The sequence below is a fragment of the Callospermophilus lateralis genome, chromosome 7 (assembly GCF_048772815.1).
Source record: "Callospermophilus lateralis isolate mCalLat2 chromosome 7, mCalLat2.hap1, whole genome shotgun sequence".
NCBI classification, from domain to species: domain Eukaryota; kingdom Metazoa; phylum Chordata; class Mammalia; order Rodentia; family Sciuridae; genus Callospermophilus; species Callospermophilus lateralis.
Genome location: NC_135311.1, coordinates 54722913 through 54743096, shown reverse-complemented (window position 1 = coordinate 54743096; position 20184 = coordinate 54722913). Strand labels below are relative to the sequence as shown.

The 20184-nt window shown below is 31.5% G+C and overlaps 1 pseudogene; it reads left to right on the top strand.

The window, feature by feature from the left end:
• Positions 1 to 20184, top strand: part of LOC143403649 (glycogen debranching enzyme-like) — a 61925-nt pseudogene that overhangs the window by 26346 nt on the left and 15395 nt on the right.

Below are 20184 nucleotides of genomic sequence, written 5' to 3'. Positions count from 1 at the left end.
TCTATGGGACATTTTGACTCTATCAGTAATGCATCATGGTATACCTGAATTTTCAGGGCTAATGTCCATATTGGCAGAAATAAGACCAAAGAATGACCTGGGGCATCCTTTGTGTGAAAATTTGAGATCTGGAGATTGGATGATCAATTATGTCAGTGGCCGGCTTATTTCACGATCAGGAAATATTGCTGAAGTAAGTATTAAATAAGTAAGCTGTGTTCCAGTCCAAAATAAGCAAAGGCACAGTAAGAATTTTATATATATATATATATATATATATATATATATATATATATATATATATATATATAATATTATAATATTATATATATACAAATATTATACATATATATAATGTTTACCTGTTTTTCTCCCTTCTTTGTGTTTCTAGTTTTAATACATGGAAATTTGATTCATGAATTATTGGACAGCACAGTTTCATGTTATGATTTATCTCTTAAAATATGTGTAGCCTGTGAACACACCAAATTAACTTTTAAAATTGTTTTTATAACAGGTTGGTAAATGGTTGAAGGCTATGTTCTTCTACTTGAAGCAGATCCCATGATACCTTGTCCCATGTTACTTTGATGCTATATTAATTGGTGCATACACCAATCTTCTGGATGCAGCATGGAAGCAGATGTTCAAGGTAGAGCCAACAAAGCTTATGTAAATAGGTGTGTTTGTATAGAAACTATACACAGAGTCACTTTACACATGCTCTTAAAATACCAAAGCATGAATTTTGGAGACTCAGAGCTGGAAAAGTTTTTAAGTGGAGAGTAAATTTATTAACATCCTTTAGTCTGAATCATACAAAAACAAACCCATGTAAAATTTGTTCTATATAAAATATGTTTGGGGAAAAATAACTTTTTTATGTTATTTGTTTCTATTTATTTATTCATTGATTTGTAAAATTTAATTGATATAATGTTTAGAATATGTACATAGAGTTCTTTCTCTAATTTTCATCGATTAAAAGAAAAAATATTCTGGTATTATTATGAATGAAATCTGCCTTTTACAATGAAATTTTCTAAAATGCAACTACAAATGGAAGTGAACTATGAGAGCCAGCAAGTTGATTTGGGCATGTTTTCAGATTTTTCAGAAAGAAAAAGCACTTCAATTCTGCCATTTGTGTTACAACAAGGCCTGGACTAAAGTTGGCTAAAATAATGGATGCCATAAAAGTAGTTCTGAAATCTAATCAAATTGAACATTTTTTCCTACTATATTACTATCTTTATACATTTGTGTGGAGATATCATTTGAAGGGGAAAAACAGAATAAAACTGCTAAAAAGTATTGTATTTTTACAGATCATATTTTAAACCCTATCACTTTCATTACAGCTTTGTTCAGAATGGTTCAACCTTTGTGAAAAACATCTTTCATTGGGTTCAGTCGAAATGTGTGGAATAGGAAAATTCCCTTCTCTGCCACTTCTTTCACCTTCCCTTCTGGATGTACCATATAGGTTGAATGAGATCACAAAGGAAATGAGATCACAAAGGAAAAGCAGCAGTGTTGTGCTTCTTTAGCTGCAGGTAAGGAATTTTGTAGAAGGTTAAAATGTATAAATCAATAGTATTCAAAAGGAAAACTTACAAGAAAAAGACTTTTTAAAAAAATTAATGAAGTTATCGAAGACCGTATGTTATTGCTTAGTAAAATTTCATAGACACTCCTAAAATACTAACCATGTTATTATTTAGTTATAACAGTATATGATGCATTTATGTGGCATTTATGTATGTTTTCATTGTGTCTGGTTAATCCTTTTCTTCCAACTCATGGTATTATTTTAAATAATATTTAAAATATATGTTTTAAGTCATTATTTTACTACCCATTTTCCTATATCTCTTCCCTGTTTTTAAAATAAACTTATCTAACGATCATTTAAAGGTGTCCAATAAGTTACAAAACACAAAACTGATTTTAAATAATTATTATATGGGGAATGGGGTTGTGGTTCAGTGGTGGAATGCTTGCCTAGCATCTGTGAGGACTTGGATTCAATTATCAGCACTGCATATAAATAAATAAACAAAATTAAGGTCCATAAACATCTAATAAAATTTTTTTAAATATTTTTTTTAGTTGTTGATAGACCTTTATTTCCTTTATTTATACGTGGTGTTGAGAATCTAACCCAGTGCCTCACACATGCCAGGCAAGTGCACTAAACCTGAGCCAGAGCCCCAGGCACAAGTAATAAAAGTTTTAAGAAATTACTATTATTATGCATCCAGATGCTGTCAATTGGACATAAAATACTTCCAGCCATGCTTATTGGCATCTGTTCCTGAGAGTAGATTAAAAAATTCAATCAAATAACAAATATGAGTAAGCAAAATAGGATAAAGAACAGGCTTTACTTTTAAAATTTCCATCATATTTCTGTAAAATATTTAATACTTGAGGTCACTGAAGTTGAGAATTCTCAAAACTAACCTGAAATATGTGAAATTGAAGGAAGTATTATATATTCATGGCCCCCAAATTTAAATTTAAATGTCTTTAATTTTGTATCTGCTCAGATCAAATGAAAAGGCTTCATGGTACCCAACAACTACAATAAAAATTACCTTTCATTTAGAATGATCATAAAAAAATCATAAAACTCTTTTTTGAGAGTGGAGATGTAGCTCTGGGGTAGAGTACTTGCCAAGTATGTGTGAGGCCCTAGGATCAATCCCTATGACCAAAAAAATAAAAAAAAAAAAACAATTTTATTAAAGAATGAAATTAAAACTCCGGTTTAGTTCTATAATTGTTTCATATTTTCACTTGACTGTTTGATCTTCTAGTACCTGTCATTTCCCAATGAATCCATGCAAATACTCATGAAACTGAACTGAGCCATTGTGGGCAAGAAACATGCTGATATGAAGAATTTTAGGTTTTAGCCTATTTCATAGAAGCCTATTACATCAAATAGTAATTTCAGTCTTTTGATTGTATGCTCTTGCTGTTAAATACCCCTAATACATGCATTTATTTATAAATTGTATACCAATATATGTTAATGGTACCTGATACACTTACATACCAAGTATAGTATAGTAAGTAAATAGAAATTCTGGTATTTTCTTCTTGCATGGAATGTTTTGCCTAGTGCTTACTGGCAAAAATAGAATAAACTCAGATTTGCATGTAGGTTTTTTGGAGGTTTATTTTAAAATGGCTGGGAATTCATTTCTTTGGTGATGGTATTACAAAACATGTTATAATTATAAACTTTTATAATAATTGACAAAGCAGAAATTATTCCAAAGATATATGATCTATAAGTTATATACTCTCCGAAATGAAAAGGTTAATATGGGTGTGTGGAAAGGGAAGAATAGAAGTTTGTTTCTTGGATTTGACAAAGGGGAGTGAACAGAAGCAGGCATGGGAATAGGAAGCCCGTAGAATGTATTGGGCAGTAACTTTCCTGTGTACATTGTGAAGACATGACCAGTGTAACTCCACATCATGTACAACTACGAAAATGGGAAGTATGTTCCATGTATATATAATATGTCCAAATATACACTACTCTCATGTATATCTAAAAAGAACAAATTTAAAAAGTTAATAAAATATTTCCACATATCAGTGATACAGATTTTATAGCCTTTCCTTTTTAATAAAAACAGACTATATATTTTAGGATATACAAATTTAAAATCACCTTTAAATCTCTCTGTCTATGTTTCATACAAAATGTTGAATGGGTTAAACTATAGGAATGCTGTCTGACACAGACTGCTACATATATGTTAGCTGCTGTCATTGTCATCATCATCAAAGTTAGTAGCCATCAATCATGCATATCAACCATTATTTAAAAATACACAGTGTGTGGTGGGATTGAGCCTAGTAAGAGTGAGGAACTGGGTTCAATTCTCAGTTCTGCATATAAATAAACAAAGTCCATTGACAACTATAAAACATATTAAAAAAAACACAGTGTGTTTAGGGAAACTCTGTACTATCATTTTGGAGATAGCATAGAAAAAATGTCTAATGTTGCCCTTTGTTCCAATATTTCTTTTTTTATTCTTCCTCTTCTTCTTTCTCTCTCTCTTTTTTTTTTTTTGGTAAAGGGGGGTCCCCTTGGCACTGGGGATTGAACCTAGGGTGCTTAACCACTAAGGCACATCTCCACCCTTTTGTAATTTTTACTTTGAGACTGGGTCTCACTAAATTGCTTAGGGCCTCACTAAGTTGCGGAGGCTGTCTTTGAACCTGTGATCCTTCTGCTTCTATCTCCCGAATTTCTGGGATTATAGGCTTGTGCCACTGTACCTGGCTGCTTCACCATTTTTTGACTTATTTTTTTTAGTACAAATAACAGATAACAATCATATTTCTTCAAATGTTTTATAAAAAACAAACAACTGGACTGGGAATGTAAATCAGTGGTAGAGCATTTGCCTAACATGTACAAGGACCTTTCTTCAATCCCCTAAATCACAGGGAAAAAAAAATAAATCAGTCTAAAAGTAAAATTTTAGAATTTTTCCTATTACATATCCTATTTTTATCTTATACATAAAGGTTGTAAATACCACAAATGTTCATTGTTTAGCATACAAAATCTCGTTTTCATCTGCAAAAAATTTTTATGAAAGTATAACACTTTTTAAAAATTCATTTATTTTTACTTTTCCTTTTTTGAGGGGGCAGGTACTGAAGTTTGAAACTAGGGGTGCTTTATAACTGAGCTTCATCATAGCCCTTTTTTATTTTTTATTTTTATCCAGGATCTCATTAAGTTGCATAGAGCTTTGGTAAATTGTTGAGACTGGTCTCAAACTCTCGAACTTCATGCTTCAGAATTCCAGATTGTTGGGATTACAGGCTTGTGCCACCACACCCAGCCAAAATACATTTATTTTCAGTTGACAAACATTATATATATTTATTGTATACAAAGTATAACAGTATTAATTTATTTTAAATTAATAGAAAATTTGGTAATATGTTTGACTCCAGAATAATAGAGTAATATATGTATTTAGTTGGTTATCATTCAGGTAATCATTTCATATTTAGATTTATTTATTATCCGTAAAGGCAGGGTAGAATCTTTAAAGCATGTACTTAGTATCATATTATATTACTTTATATGTTAAATATTTGATTTCTTGCTTTTAATTTATTAAAATAAAGGTTTTTGTCTTTTTAAAGATATCTTGAAATCAGTTATCTAGCAATCTTGAAATCAATTGTCTAGCACTTGTTCTTGGGGCAGAGGATGTAACTCAGTGTGAAAGTGCTGGCATAGCATACAGGAGTCCCTGGGTATTATCCTCAGAATCTCAACAACAACAACAAAAAAATCTAGCTTCGTTTTCTAATCTCCTTTGGTTCTTTTAAAAATCTGGTAAATCAGATGTGGTATTCCCAGCATCGGAAGCAGAAACTAGAGAATGGCTGTGCAACATAGAAAGAGCCTATCTCCAACAAACAAGCAAAAAATAACCTGATAAGAATATAGAATTGGGGCTGGGGTTGTGACTCAGCAGTAGAGCAGTTGCCTGGCATGTGCGGGACCCTGGGTTTGATCCTCAGCAACACACATAAATCAATAAAATAAAGGTATATGTCCAACTACAACTAAAAACTAAATATTTTTTAAAAAGAAGAAGAGTTACTCTGGGTGTGTTGGCACATTCCTATAATCCTATTGACTCAGGAGTTGGAGGCAGGAGGATCATGAGTTTAAAGCTAGCCTCAGGAATTAAGGCATGCTGACCCTAAGGAATGTAGTGAGACCCTGTCTCAAAATTAATAAAAAAGCCTGGAAATTTGGCTCAGTGGTTATATATATAAAATTCATTCTATAAAATTTGACATACCAGGCATACATTTTGCAGATAATTTTAGTGTTTGCAGACACATTGTAACTTCCTCTTCTACCCCATGTTTAGAGTAACAATTATTGTGTGATAATACAGTTTATTATATTTATATTTACATATATTTATCTTTTCTGTTAGGCTTACCTCATTTTTCTTCTGGTCTTTTCCGCTGCTGGGGAAGGGATACTTTTATTGCACTTAAACGTTTACTGCTAGTTACTGGACGATATTTAGAAGCCAGGTAAGAAATCATCTAAAAAGTTGAAATGTAAGTTTATGTCTTAGTGTTTTCTATATGTTCTTCAAACCTTTCTACTGATCCATCTAATCTCAACATTTGAGACGTACGTTTTCCATAAATTTTTCAATGGTATTTTTATAAATGTTCATTGAAAAATATAGGAAAAATTTAAAGGAGGGAAAACTCTTTGAATTTACCAAGTTCTATTCATTCATATTATAGGTTAGGTTGTTTTCAGAATTTGTAAGTTTATTTTTATAAGATAAAATTTTTGATATTTTTATGTCTTTTATAATGAAGTTACTGCTGGCTTGTTGAGTCTTACAGAAAACAAAAAAAAAAAGATAGCAGGTTTCCTTCTGTTTGTTGCAAGCTTGTAAGCTCCAGTTTCCAGATTCAAAATGATCTTTTCTTATGTCAAACAATAATATAAATAAATTTATTGGAGGTTGAAAAGAAAGTTCTGCAGCTATGTGATTCAGAATGTTCCACAAACCAGTACTAACACCATCATCTGAGAACTTGTTAGAAATGCCTATTCTTTGTGCCTATGGCAGATCCCCTGAGTCTTAACCTGGGGATGAAGAGGACAAGGTTCGTAGAAGAAACTGAATTCACATCATCTAGGTAGCAGTCACCAACTGGAAGTCTGGATAGGAAATGCGAAATGGAACAACTATTTTGACTAGCTATACCACATGGGTGGTTTTCCTTCCTCCCTTTGTAGAGGTATTCATGGATCAGAAATCTTTTATTCAGTTTTCATGTGTATGATATTTTTCTGGATTGTCAAGTTTGCTAGTACTCTCACCTTTTATTAATTGGGAATGTCATGTGCATACGGACCCTTTTGTATTTTAGAAAACAAAACTTTCCTATTGTACTATTGCTAGACAAGCATTAAACTGAAACATAGAATTAATAAAATTTCTGAATGTTTTACTTAGAAAGCATTAGAATCTAGATGTTTTTAAATAACTTTTTCCAAGATCATACAGGTGGCAAAGCTAGGATTTAGAGCTCAGCCATCTTATTTCTTAATTTTATGATCTTTCCAGAACACAACTCCATCTGACAAATGAGATACACCAAATCTTACATCTCATTTGGTATATGATAGTAGAATACTATTTTTAAATTTTAAATACCAATTTTTAAAATTGAGTGGTTTTTTAAATGTCAGCTTCTAGCCATTGGTTTCTTATATATTTGCTTTGATTTGGTATGTTATAAAATAAAAGTTTATGCCTAATAATTATTTGGATTTTGAAATATTATGGATTTCAAAAGTAGAATCTAGAGCTGTAAGGAGCTTTAAAAATCACCTACCCCAATCCCCGACTGCACAGATGAAAAAACTGTTCCAAAGAGGGAAAGTCACAAATTGTTAGAGAAAAAGCCAGGGCTGCAACCAAAATCTCTTACTTTCAATTCAGTGCTTGTTTATCATGTTATGACTGCTTTCTAAAAATATATACAAAAAGAAATAAGGACAAGTGAGAAAATATTTCATGACACAGTCACCAAAAGTGAACATGTTTGTCTTCAGTTTTTAACAGTATGTTTTTATTTCAAATGATCCATTCAATTCTGTTGTTTAGGAATATTATTTTAGCATTTGCTGGTACCTTCACCTCTCCTCGGTGAAGGAATTTATGCCAGATACAATTGCCGGGATGCTGTGTGGTTGTGGCTCCAGTGTATTCAAGATTACTGTAAAATGGTTCCAAATGGTGTAGACATTCTCAGGTGCCCAGTTTCCAGAATGTATCCAACAGATGATTCTGCTCCTTTGCCTGCTGGCACACTGGTAAAGAGAATTTATTAAAACATTTTTCTTGAAATATGACTTATTTCCTAATACACAGTAAAAATAAAACTGCTTTTTGCCTAAAGAGCTTGTAACATGGTAGAAGAGATGATGTGTCCACATAAACATGGTCATTGCAAAGATGGACAAGTAGTACTATGCAGTGTCATACAAGGGAGAGAGGAGTAGTAGGTGGGACTCAGGGGGAGGACTTATAAAGTAGCTAAAATTTCACCTAAATGGACTCTTAAAATGTGAGTAGGATTTTAGGAGAGTTTGTGGCGGGGGTATGGGAAGACTTGAAAGATGAAAGGAACAGTGAAGCATATTGAGTTGAAGCACAGTTTAGGACATACTGCTCAGCCTAGTTTCAATTTCTGTGTAAAACACCTGAGGGTAGTGAGAGAATATGGAAAGGGTGAACCAGATGTAGAGGGCTTTGTCAACCAATCCAGGTAGTTCAGAGTCTATCTTATGAACAATTTTGAACTGATAAACATTTTTGAGTGTTTTTCCCCAATAGGGAATGTGCAATAATACTACATTTTTGTCACTTCTGATCTGCTTTTGTTATCATGTGTTCAGTATAAGACTTCAGGGGTGATGAAAACTGCTTCAGGTCTAGCATGTTTGTGTCCCCATGATGTTTATATTTATCATGAAGTACTCAAAAAACATTTGACAAAAAATAATTCTTTATCTATGTTCCATTGTCCTACATGGGTTAATGTTATCAAGTAGGTATTTATTTTAGATCTATTTATTTTCTCACAATTTGGTAAAAGTTGCACAGTATTTTTATGTGCTTCATACATTTTATAACTATATCAAGAATTTTTATATGATAGATTCAGATTTATTTACAGGTTTTTTTAAAAATAAAGTATGAAGTATAATCAAATATACAAGGACTCTAAATTTCATTTTTAGTTTATATGCTTCACCTTATTTTTAAAAAATACAATTATATATCTCCCTATATGTCATCCTAAGTAATACTTTATTATTAATGTGGACAAAGAAAATTATCTGTGGACTCTTTACATTCACTGGGATATTTTCTGAAGTCATCATAGATTCCCATGTTTGAGAGTACCACTTTTGAAAATAATTTAATTACTATTTCCTATATGTGCAGAGGAGTAAGAATATTTAGGTGCTAAATGACAAGCTAAACTCATTATTGTTTATTGTTCTGATAGAAACTATTCAAGCTCATCATTTCACCTATCTGCAAAATTACAAATTATTTTGTCACAGGCCTGAATAGTTAAAACTACTAATGTTAAATATTCATATGAAAGATTGTATTATTTTGTGTAGTGGGAGCTGCTGCTGCTTTTCCCTGGGCCTACTCCAATCCTTATTTCTCCCTCCAAAGAAAAGAATGTGTTTTCACATTACTTAAGTTGTGGGATTTAGGAGAAGATCAGTATGTAGTTTCTAATAGAGGTCACATCCATTCTGTCTCAAAAAGGATCAATCATTGTTTGAAGTAATTCAGGAAGCCATTCAAAGACACATGCAGGGCATACAGTTCCGAGAAAGGAATGCTGGACCACAAATAGATTGAAACATGAAGGACGAAGGTATGGAAATTTAACTCCATAGTGAATATTCATTGATGCAGAGAAATTAAACCTTGTAATCATTCTCTCACTTTGCAGTAATGGGTGCAAAACCTTAGGATGTAACAATGAGAAATATAACACTGTTTCTGATCTCACCTAGTTTTTAGTTTCTAGAGAAAATATGAAATTTCATATCATTCTAGTCATCAATATTAATTATAATATTGATGGTTACAATTTATAATGATAACATCAATATTTTTTTTAAAGAGAGAGAATTTTTTAATATTTATTTTTTAGTTTTTGGTGGACATAACATCTTTATTTTTATTTTTATGTGGTGCTGAGGATCAAACCCAGTGCCCCGTACATGCCAGGCGAGCACGCCTCCGCTTGAGCCACATCCCCAGCCCCAATAATATCAATATTAATTGCAATGAATTGAGTCATTATCTGGTAGGCATTGTACTAACTACTTAACCTATGTTGTTCCAATTTAATTCTCCCAAGAACATTTGGAACAAGTTATTTTTTTTTTCATTTTTACTAAATGAGAAAACTGAAGAGTAGCCTACCCAAAACCACAGAGCTACTAAGTGGCAAACAATGATTTTTTTCCCTGGTCTCTCTCTTTGGCTTAGGCTCCTATAAAACAGTTTTTACAAAAAGGGTATATGTTTATCAAGTTAAAATTGATAAACTTTTAACTTCTTCCTTATTTTATGGCACACAATCATTACTAGCCAATGCAAGGTTGATTTTTTCGTTTTTCCCCTATTTCTCTTAGAGAATCATTCTAATGCATTTATTGTATATTTATTTTTATAAAACATGTATTATTTTATTTATATGTCATTTTAATATTTTGTTAGTGCATTAAATTTTGGGTTCATTTTGAGATAATCACACAAGCATTTGCTCCACTTCAGTCCCTAGTACTTCTTCTTTTCTTCCCCTGTTCCCTCCACCCATGTTCACCCAGCCATATTCTCTTTCCTCTACTCTACTGGTTATTTATTTATTTATATAGTTTTAATTGGTGATTTACAGATGCACATAAAGGTGAAAATCATAATTTGGTCAATTGCATTCTACTGTTCCTCTCTTTTCCCATCCTGTCTCCCTCCCGCTCTGCTTCACTGATCTCCCTTCAATTTTCATGGGATCTGTACCCCTTTCTTTTTTCCTTGTTTCTGGCTTCTGCATATGAAAGAAAACAGTATACTCTTGACTTTCTGGATCTGTCTTATTTCACTTAGATGCTGTTCTCCAGTTCTATCCATCTAATAGCAAATGCCATGCATATCCATTTTTTAACTTTATAGTTTAGAGAGAATTTGAGATTCATAAAAGTTTGCAAAAAAGTGATGCATGGAGAACCCTGAGCCACTCACACAGTTTCCCTCCCAGTGGGGATGTCTTATATAACTGAAGTATATTTAGGAAATTGACATTAGTGTGATACTGTTAACTAGTCTATTAACTGTTAACAAAACCTGATTTGGTTTCTAGTTTTTACATTTTCTCATCTGTGTGTCTGCGTGTTTGTGCATATATGCTCACACTTGCATATATGTGTGCATGTAGCTCTGTGAAATGTGACTCCATGTATAACTTCATGTAACCATTACCACAAACAAGATACAGAACTAATCCATCACCACAAAGGTCTTTGTGTCTGCCTTTATAGTTAACACCTACCCACTCTACTGCCATGCTCGAAATCTAACAACTGCTAATCAGTTCTCTCTATATATGATTTTATTATGTTGAGAATGTTATGTAAATTGAATATACTTCATATAACTTTTTGAGTGGTTTTATTCATTAATCATAATGCCCTTGAGATCCATCCAAGCGGTTGCATGCATTGGTAGTTTATTTATTTTTGTTGCTGAATTCTATTCCCTCTTAGTGATGTCAGAATTTATTTAACCTTTCATCCACTGAAGAACATTTAGGTACTTCCATTTTTTTACTAATACAACTAATATGAATATTTCATATGTAGATTTTTACATGACACATATGTTTCATTTCTCAGGGAATGCCCAAGGATATGAATCAGTCATATAGTGAGTGCCTGTTTTATTTTATAAGAAATTGCCAAACAATGTTCCAGAATGGTTGTACCATTCTGGTTGATTTTCATCTACACTGAATCACCATTTGTTGTTATGGAGTTTTGTTTTGTTTTATTTTCAAAGAAGTGCTAATGGTTGTGTAGACTGCTATACAATATTTGCATTTCTCTAATGTTAAACATCTTTTCTTGTACTTATTTGCCATTCATCATCCCTAATTGTGTCATTTGCTTATTTTCTAATTGGATTGCTGGTTTTTTGACTGTTAAGCATTTTAAAAATATTGTTTTAAAATTTTTATTAGGGCTGGAGATGTGACTCAAGCGGTAGTGTGCTCGCCTGGCATACATGTGGCCCAGGTTCTATCCTCAGCACCACATACAAAAACAAAAAATGTTGTGTCCGCCGAAAAGTAAAAAAAATATATTAAAATTCTCTCTCTCTCTCTTTAAAAAAATAAAATAAAATAAAAGTTTTATTATAAAATGTCCCAGTTTAGCCATTTGTAAGTGTTCAGTTCAGTGGCTTTAACTACATTCACATGTTGTGTAGCCATCATTACTATCCATCTCCAGAACTTTTTTGTCATCCCAAACAGAAACAACCCAGTAAACAATAAGTACTTATTCCCCAGCTCCTAAAAATTGCTATTCTACTTTCTGTGTCTATGTATTTAACTATTTGAATGTATTTGTCCAGTGTCTGTTGCTATAACAAAATACTTGAGGCAGGCCACTTTATAAAGAAAAAAAAATTATTTAGCTCAAAGGTTTGGAGGCTGAAAGTATAAGCTGAAGCATCCCTGTTGAGTTTGGCCTCTGGTGAGGACCCTCTTGGTTATATCACATCATGCCAGATAACCTCATACTGGGAGAGATTATGTGTGGGGGAGATCCCATGACAAGAAAGAAAGGCAGAGATTTAGGGGTCAGGATCATTCTTATTCTTTGGAACTTAAGCCACTCTGAAAGGCATCGTTGATCTTTTCCAATGGTAATGTCTCCAGTGACTTAACCACCTTCATTAGGCCACACCTCTTAAAGCTTCCAGCACAATCAAATCATAGCATCTGTGTATCTCATATAATTGAAATAATAATATATTGGCCCTTTGTTTCTGGCTTATTTCATTGAGCATTTTTTTTTATGGTTCAACCATGTTGTATGTGTATCAGAATTCCATTCCTCTTTTTTGTTGTTTTTTGAGGGTTTTTTTGTGATATAAATTTCTAAAATTAAATTTCCCATCTAAAATTTTTAAAAACTAGAAATGACAACCAAAATAAGCTGGAAGAAAAAAAAATCCTCTTAAAACTTACAGAGATTCTCTTCCAGACTGTTTCCATGATTTTTCATTAGAGAATCTCAATGGGATAGAGGGTCTTGATATGCCAAACAGAAATAAAGGACTTCCTCTGGCTGTTCCCCTTGTTGGTAAGTATTCTCCCCACATCCCTGGCTTCTCAATGAAGCAGGCCAACATTCTCAAACCTGAAAGCATGCCACTTGTTCTGTCGGCATTTGTCTTCTGGCACCACACCGCTATGTGCCAAGTCTTCAGCTGGGTTCCAAGAAGGCCATATATTTTTAAGTTGCAAATCTGTGCTAAGTATATAAGACAATGACTGACAGGAAAAAAAATGTTTTTTGATTACAAACTCAATCCATGTGGTTTATTTATCAGTGGGAGAAGTTAGAAATTAATTCCCCTCTCCCCTCCCCCCCCCAAAACCCCAGCAAATAGAAAACAAGTTTCCTTGGAAATCACAGTCACATGTAGAGTGCACCCTAGAAAAGAGAAGGGGCAAAACAGTTGCCACCCACTTTCATCAAATACTGGATTTATTCAAGGGTGGAGAATAAAGGCAACTTTCCAAAAGGCTGTGAGGGAAAATCTGTTCTAAGCCTCTCTCTTTATTTAGTATGGGATCTTTATGTTCACATGGCATTCTTCCTATAGTTCACATCATCTTCCTTTTGGGTATGTTGTGCCCAAATCTCCTCTTTTAAAAATACCAGTCAGATTGGATTAGGATCCACCCTAATGATCATTGTAACTTGATTACCTTTGAGAAGTTCAGTTTCTAAATAAAGTCACATTCAGATACACTGGAGGCCAGGATTACAATTTTTAAATTTGTGGGGAGGGATCCATTCAAACAAAATCAAAAATGTTTAGTTTTGAGAAGTATTTATATACTAATGATGGCATTCCTTTTTTATTTAATTTTTTATTTTTTTATTTATATGTGACAGTGGAATGCATTACAATTCTTATTATACATATCGAGCACAATTTTTCATATCTCTGGTTGTATACTAAGTATATTCACACCAATTTGTGATGGCATTCCTTTTTTAAAATAATTTACAGTCAGGCATCGTGTTGCATGTCTGTAATCCCATGGCTTGAGAGACTAAAGCAGGAGGATTGCCAGTTGAAAGCCAGCCTCAGCAAATTAGTGAGGCCCTAAGCAACTTAGTGAGACCCTTTAAAAAAAAAAAAAAGAAAAGAAAAGAAAATAGAAGAAATTTTACAAATGTATTTATTGTGATATAAAATATTCCTCCCATATTCCCGCTCCCTATCCCACTCTAGATAGGGCAGAGGTGTTGGAAGGGAAGGGAGGGGGCATAGGTTATTAATGATGGTGGAATGTGATGATCATTATTATACAAAGTACATGTATGAAGATATGAATTGGTGTGAATATACTGTGTATACGACCAGAGATATGAAAAATTGTGCTGTATATATGTAATAAGAATTGTAATGCATTCCACTGTCATATATAAATAAAAAAGAGATATAAAATATTTATGCTTTTATTAATTTAATCTGCTCCTAGGTATCTAGCCTATGAAATAATCTAAAATACATAAAAATTCATATGACGATATTGAGCATACCATCATTTATAATTATATAAAAGGAAGAAACAGCCTTTACAATTAACAGAAAATATTTACATTGACCAGAATGAAAAAATTACAAAATTTTACTTATGACACACAAATGTGAAATCTAGTAAAAAAAAAAATATTTGTATATAAGCCATTTATAAAAATATTACTGTATAAAAATATTAGAACAAAATATATGTCTTTTGATTTTAAAATATGATTATGGTTTTATAATTTATGATTTTAAAATATAATATTACATATGAAATATATTAATATGTTAATATTAATATAATGGCACCATTTTTAACATAACGTAATGAACCTTTGAGTTTCTTGGTAACTCACTACACTCATTGGCAAATATTGTATGTTCAAAATTACATTTAATATATTAATTTAAAATCATTAATTTATTATTTCTAGCAGTAACAACCAAATACTAAACCTGCTAACCCAAGTTAACTGCTAACAATCACTTATAGTTCTCTTATCATTCAGTGAATCAATAGAAATAGATTTTATATTTAAATAACATATTTTGTGATATCTTTGAATTAATTTCATTTTTCATTTCAACTTACAGATAGTGGTATAAATTCTACCTCAAACTTAGTACTCAAATTCAGCAGGTATTAACATTTGGTTATATTTTCTTCAGATCTTTCTGTTTTTGTTTAAAAAGAAATAAACCCTACCAGGTATATCCAAAGCTTCATCTATCCTTTTCTTCCTTTCCTCTCTAGAATTAATGACTATCTTATAATCAGAGTTCACTATTTCCATGTATATTTTTAATGCTTTAGACTTTTGTGTGTATTCGAGTATATGCAAATTACATGTGATCTATGTTGTGTTGTATATATTCAGTGTACTATAACATATACACTGTATAAACATTTGATGTATTTTAAAATTATACACAAATATGTGTATAATTTCATGAGTTTCATTAGACCAGATAGACATGCATAGCTGTATACATTAGTATTATCTATGTTTTAAGCTTTTACAGAAAAAGTTTTTATTATATATCTCCTTTTATGACTTGTTTACCCAATCATTTTGTCTTGTGTATTTTTGTTCACATAAATCTACTTTTTAAATTTTATATGATATAGGGTGTTTCCCTTTTTATAAACAGCATTTAATCATTCCTCTACTGAGTGGTTTCTTTTTTTGGTGATAAAAGCAATGTAATGATGAATATTCTTATAAGCATCTCCATGTACACAGAAGTAAGGATTTCCCTAGAGTATATTTAGAAAGAAATATAAGTACTGTTCAATTTTATGTCTCTAATTTTTAAGATATTGCCAAGTTGATCTTCAGAATAGTTGTCCTGGTTTATTATATTCCTATAAATTGTATAAATATTTTAAATAAAATATTAATTTTCATTTGCTATATATAATATGTACCGATTATAGAACATTAGTTTTATACATGTTTTGGGTTTTTTAGGTTTTAATATAACTGCAGGGGTTGATGACAAAACAGGATTTATTTATGGAGAAAATCGCTTAAATTGTGGCACATGGATGAATAAAATGGGAGAAAGTGACAGAACTAGAAACAGAGGAATCCCAGCCACTCCAAGGTAGTGTTTATTTAAAAGTGCTTTTGTAATTATGCCCTTTTTTAAAGAAATATTTTTTAAAAAATATATATATATATATATTTTACATGTAGGTGGGCACAATACCTTTTTTTAATTTTTATGTCATGTAGAGAATCGAACCCAGTGCCTCAGGCATGCTAGGTTAGCACTCTACCACTTGAGTCACAACTCCAGCCCCTAATTATGCCCTTTTAATTTACTATTTTAGTTTTTAAAAACACATACTTGTAGAATCTTTTACTCTATTAATGATGTATTTTTCATAGTAAATCAATAAAAATCTGCCTCTCTTCTATTTTCTGACTCATCCTTTCTTTCTCCTTGTCATGCAGATATGTTCCTTTTGATATATGTTATATAGTAAAGCTGTCTGTTGTTTTTTTTAGAAATTATCATGGTTTCAGCCTCTGCAAGTACTTCAAAATCAAATCTTATGATCTATTATCCCAATGGTTAATATTTCATTCTGCATATCTTTTGTAAATATGATCAACCATCAGTTTTTCTGTCTTTTATGAAGTCTTTTCAATTCATAAAAGGGAATCTTTTTTCTTCATAATTCTTTAAACTTTTGTCCCAGAATTTGTCATTTTTCTTTTTTTCTTTCAGAAGCTATCAACAAATAGCTTCTTGTACTATATTAACCTGAGAAGCTCTTTTCTTCAAATTTTATCTTCAGTCAGAATTATCTAAAAAATAATTTTTAAAGAGTTGCTACTAGACTGAGGGGTGTAGCTCCCTGGTAGAACACTTCCCTAACTTGAGTGAGGACTGGTTTCCGTCCCCAGCAAAATTATATATTCCTTATAAAGTTAGAATTTCTATTAGATAGTTGCTTTTATTATGAAATGGTTATACTATTTATCAGAATTTTTATTGAATACCTTCTTAAAATAGAGCCTAAATGAATCCTACTTAGAGAATAAAATTTATTTTTAATTTTAGAGATGAGTCTGATGTGGAAATTGTGGGCTTGTGTAAATCTGCCATTTGTTGGTTGCTGGAATTATCAAAAAACAAATATTTTTCCTTATCATGAAGTTAGAGTTAAAAGACATGGTAAGCTGTTCCTTTTATTTACAAAGAAACTTCTAATACTGTCTGTATTTTCAACTATGTACTCATCATTTGATGCAGTTAGCTGATATTAGAAAACCATAAATTTCAAGAAGAAAGAAAAATCATTAATTTACTCTATGGAAATTGTACCAAATCTAATTACTAACCATATTTTTGATAGCAGTTTAAACTGAGGTAAGAAAAACAACATAGTTATTGCCTTATTGTGCTTTTTTTTAATCTTAGTGTGACTGTGAACAGGTTCTATTTTCATGAACAATTTTGAAATCTTTACATTTTTTGAGAAAATTCAGTCCAATTGAAATATTATTTGACCACATAAATAATTTAAAATTTTCTAATTCATTTTTTAAAAGTAAAAAGAAGTGGATGAAGTTAATTATGTTTCATTTAAGATAATGTGTGTGAAATATGATTCAATATGTAGTCAATATAAAATTATTCCTGAACTATTTTATATTTTGGGAAGTACTGAGTTTTTCAAATACAGTATATGTTTTATATCTCATCTCAATTTAGGCTAGCTACATTTTCAAAAAGTGGCCAATTTATTTTTTCCTAGTTGATAAAAAGTAATAAGTGTACTAAATATGACTTTTTGGCTCTTATTAGAGGTTTGAATTGCTTTAAATGTCTGAAACTGCCATGTCTATTCATCATTTTCCAGGGAAAGTTGTAACAGTCTCATATGAAGAATGGAACAGAAAAATACAAGACAACTTTGAAAAACTGTTTCATGTTTCAGAAGATCCTTCTGATTCTAATGAGAAGAATCCAAATCTAGTTCACAAACGTGGCATATACAAAGGCAGTTATGGAGCATCAAGTCCTTGGTGTGACTAGCAGCTCAGGCCTAATTTTACCATAGCAATTGTCGTGGTAAGTGAAGTGTTTGTAACTGTCCAAATTGTAATAGAATTTACTTAATTTTTTTTAATTTTTTTACTGTTTTCATTGAACTGCAGAAAGGATATTGCTTACTAGCTAGTTTTATATAGTCTTTTTATAATTAAAAAGGTCTGCTTATCACCTTTAACATTTACCAATCAGTATCAAAAAAAATAGAAAACAATGGAAGATGATCAATGAAGTGTTTTCCTGATGTATTTTTCACATCCTGAATACACTTAGAAAATGATATTTGTGCAAGACACTGTGCTTGGATTTTGCTCGTTATGCCAAATCCAGCTGTTTCAATGAGCCCCTGACCCACCCAGTTGTCCTGAAAGCTAAAGATGTCTGTATTTCCAATCATCTGTGCCACAAACAGTGCCTTAGCATGCTAGATAGGAAGTTCTGGAGTAGTGAATTACCAGGAATAGGTTAAATTCACACTCTCTTTTATTGATAATTAGTAAATTATGCATAGCCAAGGATTCTAGAGTCTCTTCTTTTTAAATTCTGCCTAAACTATGAGGGCAATAAAATAGAGGTTTGTGTTTGTCCATGCCTGCATAGCTGTTTCCATTTTGTCAAAAACATAACTAAACATAGTATAATAAATTACAGTAGAATGAAAAACACACAGGCACACAGGACAGCTTTGGTTCATTGTGCATTTGATTTTATTAATCATTAACATTAACTGTAGGTCAACCACCAAAATTAATGCAGATCCTCTTCTCCTTCTTCTCTGTATTGCAAGTAACTTTATACTGTTCTACATTTTATTATGATCCTAGAAGCAGAAAGTGGGTTCAGATATACCTTAAAGGAAACTCTTGTGAATATTATAAAGAATAAATTACATGAGTTGAAGTGTGTTCTGTATTCCTGATAACTATGACAACTTCCTGTTTTTGAAGAATATCCACACATTTTCCTAACTTCTAAGGCCTAGAACAGTGCTTCCAAGTTAACCTCATGGAATTAAATCTGGTTAGGCATCTACTCTTAAATTCTGCCCACACTGTATTTTTAAATACATTCATTCTTTTTCAAGATGATGATTTGTATATGTAGGTGGAAAGTAATTCTTCTGTGATATGAAAAAGTTGTATATTTGTTTTTGACATTAATAAGGCCCCTGAGCTGTTTCATACAGAAAAAGCATGGAGAGCATTGGAGATCACAGAAAAAAAAATTACTTGGTCTCCTTGGCATGAAAACTTTAGATCCAGAGTAAGTTGGAATCTAAGTATTAAGAATGTTGTTAGTATTATATTTAATCCAAATACATTAACACCAGCTATTAATTTTTTTTATTGATAACATCTCCAAAATTTCATTCAGATTGAGTTTTTAAAAGTGTCATTTGTACTTTCATTAAGCATCAGTACTCAGAATGCCTCTGTCTTAATATGTATTCAATAATCAATTAGAGTTCTAGTTTATAAAACTAATGTCATGAATATTTTCTGATGTGCAATTTTCTGAACACAAAGGTGGTAAATGATTATTATAAAAATTAGAAGTTACAGATATATATAAAGAAAAACAAAAAATTAATTTAAACCCCTTTATCTAGAAGTAAGCATCATTATCATCTGATTATCTGTGCCTTTTTGTACAATTTGGATCATATGGGAATATACCTAAGAGAATTTATGGAAAATATTACATGGGGTCAATCCCCATTACCACAAAAAGAAAAAAAAATTCATTCCCTTGCTTCTTTCCTTCACCTCAATTCTACTCCTCAAAGGTGGTCATTATTTTCTATATTGTTAATACTAATAGCTGTTTCTACATTTCTAAAAGAAAGAATATGCTGCTGTTTTATGATATTTTAAGTATTAGGTATTATTAACAGATATTGATGACAGGTGAGGATTTAATTATGTTCTCAATATTAGTCTTATCCATCCTTTCTTTGTAATTATACTACTCTTTTTACTTATATCCATAAATGATTTCATTTTTATTTTACACTTGTGGGTTTATGCCATCATGTATTTCTTGTCCTTTCCAACTTTGTTTTTATTTTGAGTTTCAAATAACCCTTCTGTTTTTCCTTTATGATTTTTTTTAAAACTTGATACTTGTTATCAACTTGATTTCTGTATGA